Source organism: Peromyscus maniculatus, chromosome 9, assembly GCF_049852395.1.
Source record: "Peromyscus maniculatus bairdii isolate BWxNUB_F1_BW_parent chromosome 9, HU_Pman_BW_mat_3.1, whole genome shotgun sequence".
NCBI lineage: Eukaryota > Metazoa > Chordata > Mammalia > Rodentia > Cricetidae > Peromyscus > Peromyscus maniculatus.
Window position 1 is genome coordinate 78,106,739 of NC_134860.1, and position 18,961 is coordinate 78,125,699.

Consider the following 18,961-nt stretch of genomic DNA (forward strand, 5'->3'; position numbering starts at 1 on the left):
TGAGTACAGGACGTAACTGTTAACCATAGACAATTATTCTTTTAGCTGGTTCACATTAAAGTCCCAGATACCCTCCCAGGCACTGCATGTGATTTTACTCATGGTGGGAAGAGGAAGGTGCTGGGAAATAATTGCTGACTAGGTGGATAGAAGTCATGGACACTTACCCAGCACATAGCACATCCATTTAAGATAGTGTGCAAAGAGTCAAGGGATCTTGGAAGTTGCACCTCTAGGACTCTGATATGCCTGGAGACCAGCTAAGAGGCCGCCAGAGGAACCAGGACCCTGGCAGCCATCACCACTGTGGCAGAAGTCACTGGAGAATGACATGTCCCTGGACTGAAAACTCTACCGAACAGGTTGACACCAAAAACCAGGTAACCACAAAAAATGATGAATCCAGGAGTCATGGAGCTCTGCCCCAAGCTTTAGATTGCTCAGCTGTAAAACAGGGTAACAATAGTCCCGTTTACCCTTCACTGCCTTTAAGGATCTCAAACAGCTTTTACATTGTTGTGTGTCAGCCCTGAATAAACCAAACCAGATGTGCCTAGCGTAAGAGAAGACGCTTGCTGAGTGGGGACAGATGTAAGGTAACAGAATGGTGAGGCCAGTGGCAAACTGAAGCACACATTTCATAAAATTTGGATTCTACAAAACAACATTGGGCCATATGAAACCTCTGTGGGTTGAACCCTGCCTGTAAGTTTCAGATTCCTGGATGTAACTGTCAATAATAGACCAAGTAGAATAGGGAGGTCTACCAGCCATGGAATTAATATTGGAAGGCAAGTCTCCTTTTTAATGGTGCCCTGTATCAGGAAGCTCCTAGGATGTGGTGTCTGGGAAGGCTTCTTCAAATGTTTTCTCTTGGACTCCAGGAACTGAAATTTTAGTTGTGAGAACTATAGTGGTGGGTGTGGGGGAGAAGGGTTAGACAATGAGTTTTATAGGATTAATGGTTTTCATTAAGATGTAAATATATTATCTACAATGGAAAACCTACTGATTCTTTTTTGGCCTAAGCACTTTTAAGATAGCAATAAACCCCCTTCCCCCCTGACTGTGATTATGTTCTCCTTAGCTTTGGTATTGCCACATGACTTGTACCACGTCTCAGGCATCTCACTAGAGACTGGGATTTCAGAGACAGTACAACTAGGGCCCTGCCATGAAGGCATTTGAAACCTAGAGAGAGAACGTAAGGGCAGGATGGCGCCGATTTGCTTAACCTTCTTATATCCAGCACCCCACAGTGCCCACAGCACACTGGGAGCAATCCATGGGTGGGAGGGGCAGACATGGCCACATCCCTCCGCAATGCAGAAATGCTGGAAGTGAGGTGTAGCAGGGGTTGTGAGATTGCTATAACAATCTAGAAGAGGAAAGAAACCCAGAGGATGGACACGTGGTGGGGTGAGCTAAGGATGGGGATTGATGAGGTACAAAGGGGTTATGTTAGGGATCCTCCATTACCTCCAGCAGATGTGGGAGACTTGAGGTGTTGAGTCCCCAGATTGTCCAAGCATCAGGGAGGCCGACAAAGGGCTAGAACCCACAGGATCAGGGGAGGTACGGCAGGTGGCGCGGTATTTCTTAGGATCCCATGGGGGCTCTTAAGGGCCAACTGGGAAAGCTTGGGCTATCTGCAAGCAGGCTAGTGGCTTTCATCTCGGGGTGAGAGTGGGAGGTGGCAGTGTGGGGGATGATGGATTACCCTGGAGTTTTCCTAGGCTGGTGGAAGGCAGGTGTTCCCCAAAGAACTGAGCTCTGTGATGTCTGCCGCCACAGGCCTCATGAGAACCTTCCTTGGGCGTGAGTCTCAGACTGTTTCCTGAGTTTCGCATCCCAATTCTTGACCTGGCACCTGCTGAAGTGAGTTATTTCATTATCAGTTATAATTTTAATAACCACAGGATTTTCTGTTCGTAGATTTGCCCCCAGAACCAGCACTGTTAATTGCAACTCTTATCAATAGCTGTTGGAGAAAGCTGCTTTGCAATGAAAACAAGGCTTCAAGGCTGGGCTCACAGCAAGGTCAGAATGTCCCCTGAGAGTCTGGAGGCGAGGATTTCAGCTTGACTCTTAATGTTTGTGGGCAGCTTTAGTGGTTTTTTCCTGGTTCCCACAGGCTTGCCTCCCATATTTCAGCCTTACCTGCCACACCAGCACTCAGCATGTGGGGCCTGATTTTGCAGGCACCGAGCATGCCCAATGGCTCCACACCTAGAACTACTGAGTATTGCTGCTTCTCCCTTAAGCATTCAGACCTAGGTTTGCTAACTTTAAAAGGTGGGGGACAACCAGAGCTGACCCTGGGATTGCTGTAGGGAAGTGTGGGCTTGATCTGGGTGCAGGTGGCGATTGCTTTAATTTCTTCTCTTCTGTTTACCACAGTACTGTGTGGTCTTGAGTTCCTAACAACTTTTTAGGAGTCTCAGCTTCCTCAGCTGTATATTGCATTTAATCATACTGACTTCCATTTGGCACAGGGACACCAGTCTTCAGTCCATTTGCTCGAAAATACAATGGTCCACAGAGATTCTACACAACCATTTTAACAAGTTAGCTTGTAGTCTTCAGATTTCACTCTGCCTTCTCTTCTTCATGTGCTTGGCCCATCCTTAAAGTGTAGTATGTCATGGGGCTTTATATGGAATCTTTTTTTTTTAGGTTACTTAACTCAAGTTTTAACATTTATTTTTTCACTGATACATGAAAGTATCAAACTGTATACATTTATGAAGTATTAGGGGATGTTTCAATGCTTATATACTTTGTATAATATTTAAATCACATTAAACACACCTATGTCCTCTGACATTTATCATTTCTTTATGGTTAAAATGTTTAAAATCTTCTTGTATTTGAGATACACAGTGTACAATTAGTACAGATTGACAACCCCTTTGTATAAGAGTAACATACTTGCCCCTCCAATGGACCATAGTACCCACTGATCCATCCTCAGCTCTCTCCCCAGCCTCTGGAAACCACCATTCTGCTGTCTAACTCCGTAAGGTCAACATTCTAGATGCATTCCCAGGGGTAGTGTGATAATGCAGTGCTGGTCTTTCTTGTGAGGTTTTACTTCAGTTAGCACAGAGTTCCATCTGTGTTATCACAGAGGACACTGTTTCATTCCTTTTATGGCTGAGTAGTCTTCACTGTGTCTATGTACCACACTTCTTTACCTATTTATCAGCTGATGAGTACCTTGTGAAGCCTTAGGCACTGGGCCACATCCAGACCCTTTACTATTCTTAGCCTACTATTACCTTTGCTGCAAAATGATCATTCCTCTCCCTCAGTCCACTGTGCCAAAGATGCTTGTCTCAATGGAGTGTTGGGAGGAAAGCAGTTGAATGGAAGAGATTCAGACTAAAGTGTGAATGGACGATCAACTTTTGCCCTTTGCAGGAATATTTTCCTTACAAGACCCTTTGCACCTTTGAATGGAAATCCTATTCAATGGTAGAATCACTCTGGTGGAACTTCTGGCTAGAGGACAAAGGGACGCCAGGATTTTAGGCATTGTGGGGAAGGCAATGTTGGTAAGGTTGGAGAAGTGGATGGTGTTCAGTTGGTCCGTTATGTCTGGCTGCCTGAGTGTCAGTTCCTAAAGTTCTTCTGGGCAACATTTGAGTGGAAACCACAATCCTACCAGGTTCACATCCAAAGGGAAAGGCTATCCACCAGCACCTACACACTATGTTTTCAGGGATCTGAGGGATAAAGAGCTAACCTGTTTAAATTATTGTGTAGAATTTACATGGCCCATTGTATTTTCAGAGTTCTTTTTATCCATTAATTAGCTATTCATTTATTTAATGCAGTTTTTAATTTTGTACTTATTCCATCTTGCAAAGGTGGAATTATTCAGAGGAACATTTAAAAGAAATTAACAGTATGACAGAACTTATAATTGTGCTTTAATCTTAAATTAATATCCCTCCTGTTTTCATGTTACCCGGACAATTATCCCAAATGGTAGGAGAAGCAGGAAATCATGTATTGCCCTATATATGACATTCCCTCCTGGAGTGCACGCCATTTATCATGGCTTTTTAATCTCCTCCGTGTGCAAGAGAAGATAAACCATCTCAATATTTCAGTGTTTGGAGAAGATTAAAGCGCCAGCAAACATTCTTGTTTGTTTTGTCCACTCCTTCGCGACATCAAAGTGGGTCAGAGTGACTTAGGTGACTGGAATACACTTTCAGGCAGGCAGCTGTTGACTTTGAGTTTCTAGGGACCCTGAAGAAGTCATGTAAGGACCCCCTTGCAGGTTTCCATCGATATTTCTTTCTTCCAGTACTTGCCCTTTTTGGATGGGTGTTAGCGCGTGGTGACTTATCTGAGCTGAGAGTAAAGACAAAGACGGCCCTTTGAGTTCTGCACTGACGGGGGGATTTCTTTTATCTTAGAGGAGAACTCCTGAGTCTAGGCCTCAGCCCCCAAACTGAAGTACTGTTCTGTTTTATCTGCTCTCAGAGGAGGTCTGGGGAAGATGCTCTGGACTCCCAAAACAGCCCCTGGACATGGCATCACTCAGGCTTCTCCAGCAAAAGAGCAACCATAGTGTGTGTGTGTGTGTGTGTGTGTGTGTGTGTGTGTGTGTGTGTGTAGCTGAGGTTGGCCTTAAATTCCTAATCTTTTTACTTCTACCTGGAATAACAAGTGTATACCACCATGCCTGGGTAACACACACACACACACACACACACACACACACACACACACACACTGTCTGTCTATCTATCTATCTATCTATCTATCTATCTATCTATCTATCTATCTATCTATCTATCTACCTATCTACCTACCTACCTACCTACCTACCTACCTACCTACCTACCTATCATCTATCTATCATATCTAAAGAAACTGGCTACTGTGATTGTGGGGCTGACATAGTCATGATAGCGGGAGCTGGTAACTTCTGTAATTTGGTGTTACTTTCTTAGGTCCAAGCATCACACAATCTAGAGGCAGCGTTCTTTTTTGGGGTAAGGGGTCAGGTTTTAATGACTTCAGTTGTGTCGATAAGACACACCTACATTATGAAGAGGAGTCTGTTATGTCAGCTGACTGGAAATCTTAATCATATGTAGGAAGAACCTCACAGCAACATCTTTGACCAAGCAAATGGGCGTCATGTCTAGCTATGATGACATATAAACTTGACCTTTGAAGAGACCAAGCATCCTTCTGACTTTAGGGTCTTTTTCAGATGCTGGGCAGTGAGCCATGAGGTGTGCCTCCTGCTTTGAGTATGCTCTGGGAGCTTGGTTGATTGATGATTTCCTCCATTGGTTGATTGCTCCTTTTGGAGAAAAGCTAAGTGTAGTTCTTGTAGGATTTCCAAGGTCAGTCAAGGTCATTTTCTCTCCTTGTATCTCTTCTCATTCATCCCAGCTCTAGCCTCCCAGCCTCCCACATTTTCTCTCTCTCTCTCTCTCTCTCTCTCTCTCTCTCTCTCTCTCTCTCTCTCTCTTTCTCTTTCTCTCTCTCTGTGTTTGTATGTGTGTAGGCTAGAGGACAACCTAAGGGGTTACCTGCAGATGCCATACACCTTTTCTTTTGTTTTTGTTTTCATTTGAGACAAGGTCTTTCACTGGTCTGTTGCTCATTGATTCAGCTAGACTGGCTAAGTAGCAAGATCCAGGGATAAGCCTATCTCTGCCTCCCTGGTATTGGGATTAAAAGTGTTACTACTGTGACTTACCAACTGAGCTATCTCCTAGCCTCTACATTTTAAAAAGGGAACCCTTTGAATGCTAGTAGAATATACATGCAGAAGAGATGTTGCAGATCTACAACGGAGACTCTGTGGGGAAACTGGGAAGGGGCCCTACTTGGTCCTGTGGGCTCAGGGCTTGTAGAAGAGCTGGCCATTCTAAGCCAGCTGGCTTTAGTCCCCTGCCAGTCCTTTTGGAAGCCCCTCCAATAAGGGAGAGTAATACTACCAATTTAGCCTGTAGAGAAATAGCTTTGCTTGAATTCTACCTCCTTGGCAGACTCCCAGGTTTTGATAATCAGCAACCCAACCCGCCTGTCACAGCATCTCAGGGACCGCTTTGTTCTCAGTGAGCTATGGCTTTGGTAATCTAGTAGCCAATCAGTAGGTGTGGTAGATAAGTCTCTATATTGCTGGTAAGGCAAGGTGTTTTCATGTTAGGGATCCTATCTGCCTTTAGTCTCAGACTCTAGGCGGGATACTCCCTCAGGTGATAGCTTCAATGTTCCCGTCCTGTTCACTGTTACTCATAATCACAGACACTAGTTCCCCCTGGACTTCTAGCCCTGACAATATTCCAGGCCAGCCTGTGTTTCCGCTGCCAGCTGGACCATTTCTCACCGGGAGCCAGCTGAAACATGTCTCTTGCTTTGTGCTGGCTCCCTCCTGTCATTGTGTGGTCTCTTTGCTCAGCTCTTCCAACCCACCTGTCACTGGTCCTCTCTGTTCTGCTAGCAGAGACATGTGCTCTGTGCTCTTCCCCATCCAGAGACCCTACCCTCCCTCTGTCTACCTTTCTATTGTTAAAAGCACTGTCTTCTCTCACCACCTTATCATTCTCTACCCCACAGCTGTTCTTGCTTCATTACCTGTTGTATTTTGGTGTCGACTTTCATTGCTACCCAGAGACCAAGACACAAAGTTCCCTCAGTAGGTGTGGCACCCAGACCCCTCTGTGACCCATCTATAACACCTCATCTCAGCAGAGGCCCTGGCTTCTTCAGCTGGCTCTGTGGGACTTCTGCATGGGTCACAAAGGCTATGTCTCCTTTATCTTGTGCCTGATGTACATGGCACAGCCCGTTGTCCTGGCAGGTCTTTCCAATAACCCCAGCAGGAGGTGGCATTTGTTCCTCAACTCGACTGCACTTGTGATCCACATAGTTCCTGCCTTATGTTAAGGTCTGTCTTCCTCAGAACATGTGATACTACACAAAAAGGAAAGGAAGGCTGAAGGTGGAGTGAAGGTAGCTGAACACCTGACTTTGGGATGAGATGACCCTGCATTATATTCTTGTGCTCAATCTAATCAGGAAGGTCTCTGGAAGTAGAAAGAAAAAGGGAGGAGTTGGTGTCAGAGTGGTACCATCTAAGGGAGCCCCCTCCATACAGGCAGGAGACAGAGTCACATGCTCAGGAAGCCGGTTGGCCTCTAGAAGTTGAAAAGGCAAGACAATAGATCCCCCCCTTGGAGGCTTCAGAAGGGAACACATCAGGGACCACATGTTGATTTTTTAACTCAGAGAGAATGGTGGGGAACATCTGCCCTCCATAGCAGGAAGATAATAAACGTAAGCTCATCTAAGCTGCTCATCTTGTAGTGCTTTGTGACACAGCAATGGGACCCTAGTCAACTCTTCAGATGTTGGCATCGTGCCTGCTGTGCATTAGGCACTAGGTACATGTTTGCTTTATGGCCCCAGGCCTAGTTCCAAGAAACTTGATAAGAGGGACAAAGCTGACTTTTGTGTGTCCCGCTTCCTTGGATCCCTTTATCACTGGTGGTCTGGGAGTGGGGAACGGGTGGAGGGTGAGAGTTTACAAACTGGCTCCTGATCAGTAACTTTTCTTGGGACCAGCAGCCAATTCCTGATTTATTTCAGTTACTCTCTGTGGATGGATGGTATTTTGAGATTAGAACCTTCCTGGAGGTATTTGAAGGGTAATAGTAGAGTTGAGAACTCATTGACACAGAGAAGGAAGCCAAACATCTGAGTGACAAGGAGCTTTGATTCCAACCATTTTTCACACCCTAGTGAGCAAGGAGCCAGGAGACATGGGTTCCGAACTCCTGGATGTCATTAGAGAAATGATGTTCCTCCTCAACCCATCTTACATTTGGCTGAGCTGAGCACCTGAGTCCCTGAGCCCTTTGTCTCTAGTGGGCTAGGGGACAGGACAATCTGCCTTCTGGTTGTGTCCAGCTTAAATGTTACTTTCCTATCAAAACACGCCTGCATTCCAGACTCCTTATTTCACTTGCTGGATTTCTGGGCTGGATGATCTCGTTCTTGTTTTCCAAGACAGCCTGTGTTATAGCCGATAGCTCCCAAGGCTGTTGGCCACAACCACCTCTGTAATTTTCTCTGCTTATCAGAGGTGGGGCTTCTCTCCTCATGCTTGCCTGGGCTTAGGCAGGTAAGCTGTGCTGGTCTTGGCCATTTATGTCTGTTCCGGACAATTACACAGCTTCTTTTTCTTCTGCAGGGGGTTAGTTCTTAATCCACTTGCTTCATCTCCTCCTGTGATTCACTCTGTGATCTGCATCTGATGTGTGGGACAATGGCATCCCCCCTTTCTGCTCTGACACACCTGTGTTCTGCTAAGTGTGCAGTGGAAGGGCCTCTGGGGTCAGGGTCATGACTGGAGTTCTTAGCTCTGCTGCCAGCCAGTAGAGGATCCTAGAGCCTCTCATTCTCCTGCAGTTTCTTTCCTTCCTTCCTTCCTTCCTTCCTTCCTTCCTTCCTTCCTTCCTTCCTTCCTTCCTTCCTTCCTTCCTTCCTTCCTCCCTCCCTCCCTCCCTCCCTCCCTCCCTCCCCTCCCTCCCTCCCTCCCTCCCCTCCCTCCCTCCCTCCCTCCCCTCCCTCCCTCCCTCCCTCCCCCCCTCCCTCCCTCCCCTCCCTCCCCCCCCTCCTCCTCCCTCCCTCCCTCCCTCTCTCTCTCTCTCTCTCTCTCTCTCTCTCTCTCTCTCTCTCTCTTCCCTGAGACAGAATTTCTCTGTGTAGCTTCTTTGGAGCCTGTCCTGGAACTCACTATGAAGACCAGGCTGGCATTGAAATCACAGAGATCTGCCTGCCTGCATCTGCCTCCTGAGTACTGGGATTAAAGGCATGCACCACCACCACCACCACCACCACCACCCAGCTCTCCTACAGTTTTTTTTTTATTCCTCATTTAAGCAGAGGGGCTTAGAAAACAGGCAGTCAAGAAGCCCTACTCAAAATTCCTTAAGAATTCTCATCACCATCAGGAGGCAGCCTCATCTCTTCACCACGCTTCACAAAGTCCTTCATGGTTTGGTCCCTCTTCGCTTTGAGGTCTTGGTTTTCACTTCTTTTTAGACTCTATGGTCTATCACTAATGAACAGTGTGGAGCTCCCAGAGAAGGCCATTTTCTTTCTTATTCTCAGACACTGCAGATGCTCTCTCTTTGTCCTCATCTCTTTTCCTGGCCCCCCTTTCTGTGTCCCAGTTCTTAGGATTGTTACTTACTAAGGGGGCTAAGACTTCACTTCCTCAACTGACTTTCTGACTCCTACTTGCTCAGATTTGATGGGTGCTACTTTCTCACACTCCACTAACATGTTACCTTTAATTTGATTTGAACTGGCTCCTAATAGTCTGTTTCCTTATCTGAGTCCTCTTTTTAAAATATCATTTTTATTCTATGAGATTTAATATAATTATATCATCTCTCCCTTTCCCTTTCTATCCCTTTCATAAATATATAGATAGAACATGTTCAGTTTGTATAATGTTACTTGTATTATGTTTTCAGGACTGACCATTTGGTATTGGATAATGAATTGGTAAGTTCTTCCCTGGGGAGGCCTGTTTCTCCTGCTTTCAGCATTCCTTAGTTGTCTGTAGTTCCTTGTGTAGGGTTGAGGCCTGGTTGACTTTCCCCATCCACATTAGCATGTCTATTGTTGTTCCTGTTCAGGTCATGTTTTTAGGTCACTTTTAGGCAGTCATGTTGGTGAGACATTATGGGTAGCTACTGACATTCTAAGAGACATAATCTCATCATAAAGTCCCTATTCCTCTGTCTCTTACAGTCTCTGCTTCCCTCTTCTGCCATGATCCCTGAGCCGTAGGTGTAGTTCTGTGGTGTATGTATCTGGACACTTGTATCCATAGATAAGTGCAGTCCTTATTCCTTATCAAGGAGATTTCTCTTTGCCATGGACAGAGACCATTACAGATGACCACAAGCCATCGATGTGCAGAGTTGTGGAGCCCAGTACCGACTGAGTCCTCTTTATCCCTAACAGTCTACAAGCTTCTTGCTCTGTAGGTAGGGTGTATACTTTGCTTTTGTGGGATCTTCGTGTCTAGAGCTGCACTGTCTGCTGTAGCCACTGCTAACCAGTGGTGGCTACTGCACACTTGTTATGGCACCTCTGAATTGAGATATACAGGAACTACAAAATCTACCCTGGATTTCAAAGACTTGGTACCAAAAGTAAAGTAGTTGAATATTCTTGTCTTTGCTTTTTAGTTTTGACAACTTGTTGAAACACATCTTAGGATCTATGGTTTTAAGTAAGACATATTATTAATTTTAATCACCTGTTTCATGTGGCCACTTGTAAATTGAAGACAGCTTGCATTTGTGGTTCATGTTCCAGTTGTCTTGGTCTCTGCTGGCCTGGAACATACTGTCAGTCACATCTGCTGAAAGAACAGATTAGTGAATGGATCCGTGACGTCTGCCCGCCTACTTCAGCCTCAGCTCAAGTCCTCTGCTCCAGCTGCAACCCCACAGCTCTCCCAGTCTGGCTGCCAGGGGTCTGTGGACCCCCAAAGATGGAGTAACCTGGGATGGAGCACCTCGTTTTAAGCCTGAGGACTCATTCTTGCAGGCACACTGAACACCTGTGTTCACATTTTCACCAAAGTTTAACATGACATCTGGAACAGAACTGGGCAAACTCCATTTTGAGCAATGAATGACCTCCTCCGGTGCCACCGGGGTGTTTACACTTCCGAACAGTAGGGAAGGACACTTTGGTGCTGGAAATTCCTCCTTGTGTTTGAACAGGAGATCAAGCATGATGAACCGATTAGCTTCAGAATTTCCCCAAGAATCTTTACAAACTGACGGAACAAAGAACCTTCCTCATTTTTGCCCCCTCAGGGAGATTAATTGCAGCTTCCCTTTGTGTGTGGAAGTCTCATTTTTTTCCTCATCCAGCCCTTTGTGGGCTGATTGTATAACTAAGTGGGGTGGAGGAACTTAACAAACCCTGCCTAACTGTCACTGGAATTCTCGATTCTGACTTCTTGAGGATTTAGTGGTTGCTTCCAATAGGCATGGGTGTAGTAAGGACATGGTATTTGGAGGGTAATAAAGTTCTAATCGAATACAATAATTCTTTAGCCTAGCTGACATTTTCAAGCCATGTTTTTAGTACACAATAGGTTTTAGTTCTTAAAATCATACCCAGTATTTATGTAGTGCTCATAAATTCAAATTCTTTTATACAGTATCTCACTTGGTCCTAGTGTCTGGTGCTTTTTTTTTTTTTTTTTTTTTTAAGTCTTCTCAGAGTTGCCTATCTTTGGTGTCCACAACTTGTTTCACTATTAATCCCCTCATTATATTTCTAGGTCCATCAGACTCTGTTGGCACTGGGCTCGTAAAGGTCACTATGACCGACATGCAACACCTTCAGGTGTCAATTCTTAGCCTCCGCATCTCCCTTGGCCCAGCTGAGTCATTTGACACAGTTGATTGCTCTCTCCTCCTTGAAATTCTTTCCTCATTTGGCTCCAAGGACGTCACAACTGCCTGGTTTTCCTCTGACCTCATGGGCGCTCCTTTCTGTGTCCTAGGCAGAGAGCTCTGCACTGTCTGGATTTTAACTCTTAGATCTTTCCAGATTTAAGATCCCATGTGTCTTTTCTTTTTTTATTGATACTTATTGCTGCTTTCATTGAGTTTTGCTATTTTCAGCATCACCAATATGTTAAAAATTATCCAATCTTTATCATGTGCATAGGTCTCTCTCGCTTCCAGAATCACATGCAACACTTACATATTATCTGTGCTTGGGTATCTAAAAGCCACCTTCAACTTTACACCTCCAAATGTGCTCCTTTTGTGGTCTCCGTTCCAGTTGCCAACTTCTTCCTTCTGTTTGCTGAGTGCAGGTACCTCAGAGTCCCCCTGAATCTTCTCCCCTCAGCTCCCCCACAGACTAGAGTTTTCACTAAGTGTCCCATCCAGAATGTGACCATGTCTCAGTGTTGTCTCCAGAGCTGGCCACCTGTCGCCTGATCTGAAACCCAATCATTCCCTGCCAGGATTAGCTCAGGGGTCCTCACCCCAGTTTCCCACTTTGATTTCTGCTCAGGACTCTCTGATCTCAGCAGAGCAGATCCAGCCAGAATGTCAGTCAGACTTGGTTCTGTACTCATACAACTTCCACATACCCAGAGCAGGAATCCAAATCCTCATAATGGCATTAAAGATGGCTGCTGAGTTCATACCACTTTCCTCGACTCTTTTCTTGACTGCCACACTGGCCTCCTTGCTGTGTCCAGGGGCATGCCTCTCCCAGGTGTCGCACTTACTTTTTTGGGAGTACTTTCTCTTCAGACAGCCCCATGTCTTTCTCCCTTGTTTCCTCCCTACCTGTGACTCCTGGTGGAGATGCTCCCTGACCAGTCTGCTTGGACATGCAGCCCCTACCTGTTGCATCTTCTACTTCCTTCCCCTATTTCTTCATTTCCTATGGCGTTTATTTTACTTACTTAACGTGCCCACCAGATCCATGAAAGCAGAGTTCATTAGTTCTGTTTCTGTATCCCCCAGGACCTAGAATAACCCCTGGTATATAGAACACTCATCAAATATTTGTAATTAAATGAACAGTTTTTTACAAATCAAATCTGCATATTATTCTTTTCTCCACTCTAGAGGGTCCGGGAACTCAATATAATCCTAAACACATATGCACACAAAATGGAAACATAACCAAGGAGAGGCACAGTAAAGTGGAAACATTTGTCCCAGGGAGAGGAGGAGAGGTATGGGGTCAAGGTGGGGTGTAGACTATTTGTATTTGGTAATGGTTAGTCTAATCACCAGAGGCTTGGAACAAAGCACTACGCTTAAAAAATTCAGGTTAGTGTTGTACAAATGTACTTATTTAAAAATAATCTCATAAAATTTTCATGATGACATCAAAGCCATAGCCATTCTAAGTACAGTAGCAAGATTTGCATACACCAAGAAAATATGAAAGCGTGTAATATCATTATATAGCAACTGAAACGCAAAAAAATTTGCAATGTGATTAAATTAGATGAGCCTCTGGCCCTGATATCACAGTATTTCTGGGTCCTTGAGATCCCAACAGTGAGTTGTCAATTGTTTCTTGATGGGCACAGAGGTGCCAGTTCTGTATACCCTTCTGCCTGATGCTACTCAGTCTGGGTTTTGATGAAATGCATTAGAAAATATGTCAAGTCTAATTTGGAGATTTTTTTCCCTCCAGTAAGAACTTTCTTAATCCTTCCAGAATGAATTAGATTCACCTCAGTACATTCAGATTACCTTCATGGGCAGGAGGCCTCCAAGTCACACAAGGCTCCACATCTAGAGGGCTCTCACACTTGGTTTAAGGCACTGCTGTCGCTGACCTAAATTTCTAAATTAATTTTTGGATAGGGGGGCTACATTCTTTTAATTTTGCTTTGTGCCGGACAAGGGCCAAGTCATTCCAGTAAGTGTTGGCTGGGTAAGCTGAAGAGTGCCCAGTGAGGACCGGGGAGGATAAGCCAATATCCTCCCACATAATCACAGATGGGGGCAGAGCTATTCAATTGTTTTGTGAAATTTGCTTGTAAAATTTTTCTGCACCTGTGTGGACATTGCTTCATTTAATGATTCATTAGCTTTTGTTCCATTTAAATAACAGCTTTACGATTGGCTTCCTGGTGGTGTGGTTTCCCAGAATTTACAGATCTGAAGTTTTGTTATAGACCCTGTTATACTTGGAAGTACATTTCTCACATTATCTCCTGAGGAGAGAAGGGGAAATGCAATATGCAAATTATTGCATTCTTTTTTTTTAAAGAAAAATTTCTAGTTCGAATTTGAAATCTTAAAGTAATGATTGAATCCCCAAGGGCAGACACCTGCACAAGAGGGAGAAATCAAGTGTGGATCCCAGGAACTGTGCCTATCTGGGTGTGTGCCAGCTAGAAGGGCTGATGTCCCACAGCTTAAGCTCACCGTGACCATGAGGAGTATCATGTCTGGGTCATGCGATCTTCCTTTCCTCCCCTAAGGAGCCCCAAGCATAGACATTTGTGTGAAGACATTTACTTGGTCTCAAATATCATTGCCACGGTTTCCATTTTTCTCTTATGATAAGTTTTTGGAGACAAAGGAAAACATCTGCTTTCATCTTGAGTCTCTTTAGAGATAACTTCCATAACACTGAACACTTGTGAAGAAGTTCTGGTTTCAAGTCCTGTGATGGCAGCTCAGCTGGTTGGCTGACTTTCTGTGGGGGAGACACTGGTACAGCTCTGGCTCTCTGCTGGCTGGTCTCCAATATCCTCTACACAGCGTATCATGAAGTTTGCTCTCGAGTAGCACTGCAATGCAAATGCAATGTGAGCCACAGATGGGATAAAAAGTTCTTAGCAGCTGAATAAAAAGTAAGGATAGATGAAACAAATTTTAATAAAACATTTTATTTCACTCAAGGTTTCAAAACTTATCCTTTCAACATGAGGTCAATGTACAATTATTAATAAGATAATTTTAGTCCTTTTTTATGCTATTTTGAAATTCAACATATTTTTTATATCTTAGTTTGGACAAACATATTTCAGGTGTTCAAACACCATATATGGCTAGTGGTTGCCATTTTGTGAAGCCCAGGACTGAGATGTTATTTTGCAATTAGAGAACTTTTCCCTTTTCAATTCGTAGATTGTCTTGCTTCTAAGTAAATCAAAGGCAGAATTTGGATATCTTGGTTGGGGGTAGTATTTGAAGACTATCTTAGTTTTTACCAGATAAATCAAAGTGCTACAGAGTTGGTGGCTTATTAACAACAGAAGTTTACTCCTAATTCTAGTGGCCGAGATTAGAAAATGTTTCAAGTTGCATTTGGAGATTTTTCCTCCTGCAGAAACTCCCTTAACCCTCACAGAACGAATTAGATTCATTTCAGCATACCCAGATCACCTTCATGGGCAGGAGGCCTCCAAATAACACAAGGTCCCACATCTAGAGGCCTCTCATACTTGGTTGATATCAGGTCAGATTTTGGTAGAGGCTTCTTCTGTGTTCTTCAAAGTTTTGATGCATTCTTACATGGTGGGAAGAGGGTTCAAGACCTCGCTGGTGCCTTTATTTCTTTTTAAAGAATGATATTATTCTCACCATGAAGGCTTTGCCCTTATGATTGAATTACCTCTCCAATGCCTGCCTCCTACTATCATTATAATTGGGGTTAGAATTTGAACATGAGAATGTGGGGGGACATAAATATTTGGACCATAACATAGGTCTTGAGAAGGTTTTCTTAGGGAAATGATGGAGACAGAAAAGCTAAAGGCATGCCTTATAGTTCAGATGTGGCATGTCCTCCAGAAGCCCATGTGTTCAATGTTCGTTCTTCAGCTTGGAGTTACTGGAACGTGCTAGAAATCTTAAAAGATGAATATCAATGGGAACTTTACATTATTGTAGGTATATCCTCAAAGGGTATTGTGAGACAATGATCTCCTCTAGTGCTCTCTAGTGGCAAGGAAGGTGAGCGGCCTTCCAACAAGTCCCAAAGCAATGGTGCCCAGTGACTGTGGACTGACACTTAAAACCATTGATCAAACCAGGCTTTCCTCCTTTTCAATACGACTATCTCAAGTATTTTGTTATAGCATTGTTGTTTGACTAAATCTGGAGAGGCTAAAATTGCTAAACTCTGCACCTCTTAGTGGCAACATCTCAGGTCCAGCAAGAACTTGTATCTTTCTCACAGTGGGAAGTGTATGTGGTTAGGCACATGCAATCGGCTATGAAGAAAGCAGGTCTTGCTAAGAACTCAGCTGGCTTGGATGTGAGGCAAGCAGAACTTTAGCAATGGAGCAAAGAAGTAAGAATAGAAAACATTTTGCTTCTGGTTGGAGAAGCCAACTTACCTGGTCTTTGAAGACAAAACATTTCACAGTATTCAACATGTATGCAAAATGAATATGGGAGAACTGAAGAGATGGAGTGTCTCAGTGTAGTCTGAAGATGGCAAGAGAAATTTCAGATCCTTGGTTCCAGGTCTCTGGGCAGAGCCCATTTTGGGGTGCAGAAATGTGATGTCTCCCTAGTGAGTCCTTGGAGGTGATACAGGCGTTTTCTTGACAGAAGAAATTCTCTTGAACACCATGGTATCTCATCAGTCTGAAAATTCCTCTTTCTCTTAAAGACTAATATTTATACCATTCACCATCTCTGTTCCCCTTTGCCATTCGAGCAGAAGTTTGCTCTGGCTTCCATGATTGCTTTTTAAAACTAGTTTCAATCTGTGTTTTGTCAATATTTTGTGATTTTTTTTCTACAACTGAAAATGTAAGAATTTGGTTGAAATCCGTAATCTGGTGTTAACATTTTCTGCATCATGATGGGTTGGCTAAGTCTAGGAAGTTCCTGGTATAGGAAGGTCTTAGAAATGTTGATTTTTGGGGGGGTCTGAGTCAGACTGAAGAACAGTAACCCAAGAATGAGTTTGATCCAAAAGGATGAGTTCTGAGGTCTGACTACACAAGACTTCAAGGGCATGGGCATAATCCTGGCCTGGAGAATTCAGGGGTTCCTGCTGCTACTCATGTAATTTTTCTTGCTTAGAATTCACTTCCCTTTCTTCAGCACTAACTTAAACAATTTGTGCTTTCTTCAATAGTCATTTGTGAATTTCCTTCACAACTCTTATTAAATCGACTCATTCATTCATTCATTCATTCAGTATTTTCCTTAGTGTACATTTATTGGTCACCAAGTGGTAGGTATTTGTCTAGGTGCTACAGTCACAATATGATCTTTCTCCTCCAGACATTCACCGTGTAGTCAGTTATTCCCAGTTAACCTACCTACGTGGGTCTCCATGGTCTGTTTAGTACTTGCTCAGGGTTCATGCAGCTGGAATTGTGTTCAACTTGTTTAACTTACCATTAAAGAGCCTACCATTGAAAATGACTAGACATTTTCTTTAGCAATTGTGTGTTCCCCCCTCTTTATTTTTCTGCTTTTCTTTGTTTCTTTTCTCCTCCTCTTCTTCTCTCTTCTCCCTTGGGTGTGTGTGTGTGTTATGTGTTTGTGTTGTACATGTATGTATTGTGTGTGTGTATGTGTGTGTTGTGTGTTTTTGTTATACATGTATGTATTATGTGTGTGTTTGTGTTGTGTGTATTCATAGATGTGCAAACTAGAGGTCAGTCTATGGTATCATTCTTCAGGCAGTGTCCATCTTTTATTTTGAGGCAGGGTCTCATTTGCCTGAAGCTTTTCAAGTAGGCAAGGCAGGATGGCCAGTGAGCTCCAGAGCTTCATCTGCCTCTACTTCCCCAGTGCTGGGATTACAGAAGTTTCTTTTTTCTTTAGAACTCATGATAAGGTCTGCTATTCTCCACTGACTGGGCTCTAGCCTACTTATTAACAAAAGGCTCAGAATGAGTACATGCTGTCAATTGATTTGAACTTTTACACTTGGTTACTAATATTGCTTAAAAAATTAGATGATTTCTAGGGATGTAAACAACTGATGTGAAGGGGTCATTTAAACACAGCTTCTATTGTCAATCTGTAAACCAAGCCTTGTCTCATTATCTCATTATCTTTGCATTATCTTTGTATGTATTACATACTCTTTTCTGAAGTCATGTGAAAGTGTATTTGTCATTTTTTTTTTTATAACGGGAGGATTAAATTAAGGTGACATCAGTTCAGATCTCTTTCTCATATGCTGCACCTGTACAGGAAGGACAGCTTTGGTGAGTTACCCAAGGAGTGCACAAACACCAGCTTCCAAGCTGTCAGGGAGGAATGCTGTGTTACTGAAGTGAGTTTCTGCGACCCCTTACTATAAGGGAAGTCCAGGTTGGACTATATATTTATAAATAAAACAGTGCTCGCTTTGCAGCCCTTTGTCGTATTTTTGAGGCTGTCAAATAACAAGAGGCTTGTTGCTTCTTACAACAAAGGTGTTTGCAGAGGAACTGATCAAACTATTGTTACAATAATCTCATTGTGGAGGCATCACTGAGGCCTTTGTATCTCTGAGGTTACCATATAGGTTTGAAAGCAGGGAGGCATCCAGGAACAAAGCGGCTTCTAAGCACAATGGGATGTTGGTTCTCTCGGCTAAGTCACCCCTCTGCTGGGGAGATCTGCTGCCTCTGCTCTGTAGGTTACAACCCCTCTGGTAAGGAGTCTTCTAGAGAACTCACCATAGAAGCCTTCAAAGGTAGCCATGACAACAGGCAATCATTGTTAATGAGAAATTTTTTTCCTGACAAGGGGTCCAACATGCTTTTTGAAAAAGGGGTAAGGAAGGCTCATTATAGTCACAGGCAGAGGCTACCAGCAAATGAGAACAGATTTTACCCTTTGTTTTGGTGGGAGTCAGGAGGAAGAGGGGACTCGAGACGGGAGGTAGAGGAATGCTCTCTTCTCTACATCCATATTGATAGCATTCATTCTTAGTACAATGAATTCAATGCACTGGTTTTCTTTCTCACAACTGTCCTATGCTTTCTCTGTCTTGGGCTAAGCATTGAAGAGACTAGAACGTTTTTTTGTCAAAAAGGCCAAGGCTGAATTACTTCCAACAGGGAATAATGAATTTCACAGTCTACATCCTGCTTCAATAGCTGCAGGAAAAAAAAAAGATATCTAGTTCAATTTCAATATTAAACTGACAACATTTATTTTATTACAAATATATCCCAAATATGCACAGGGCCTACTTACGTTAAAACTAAATTTGTTGCTCATTGAACTTTTAACATGAAATTGCATATAGGGAACAATAAGAGAGATATGAGCTTAAAAATACGTTTTTTACTCTTTTAACAGCTAAACTTGGGTCATCTGTCTCTGACCTTGATCCTCACCACAGATTTCATTTGGCTTGATGGTAGCTGGCTGATGCTAAAAAGCCTCTGGCATTGAGTCCCCATCCTTTCTAGGTCTCCTCTAGCTGC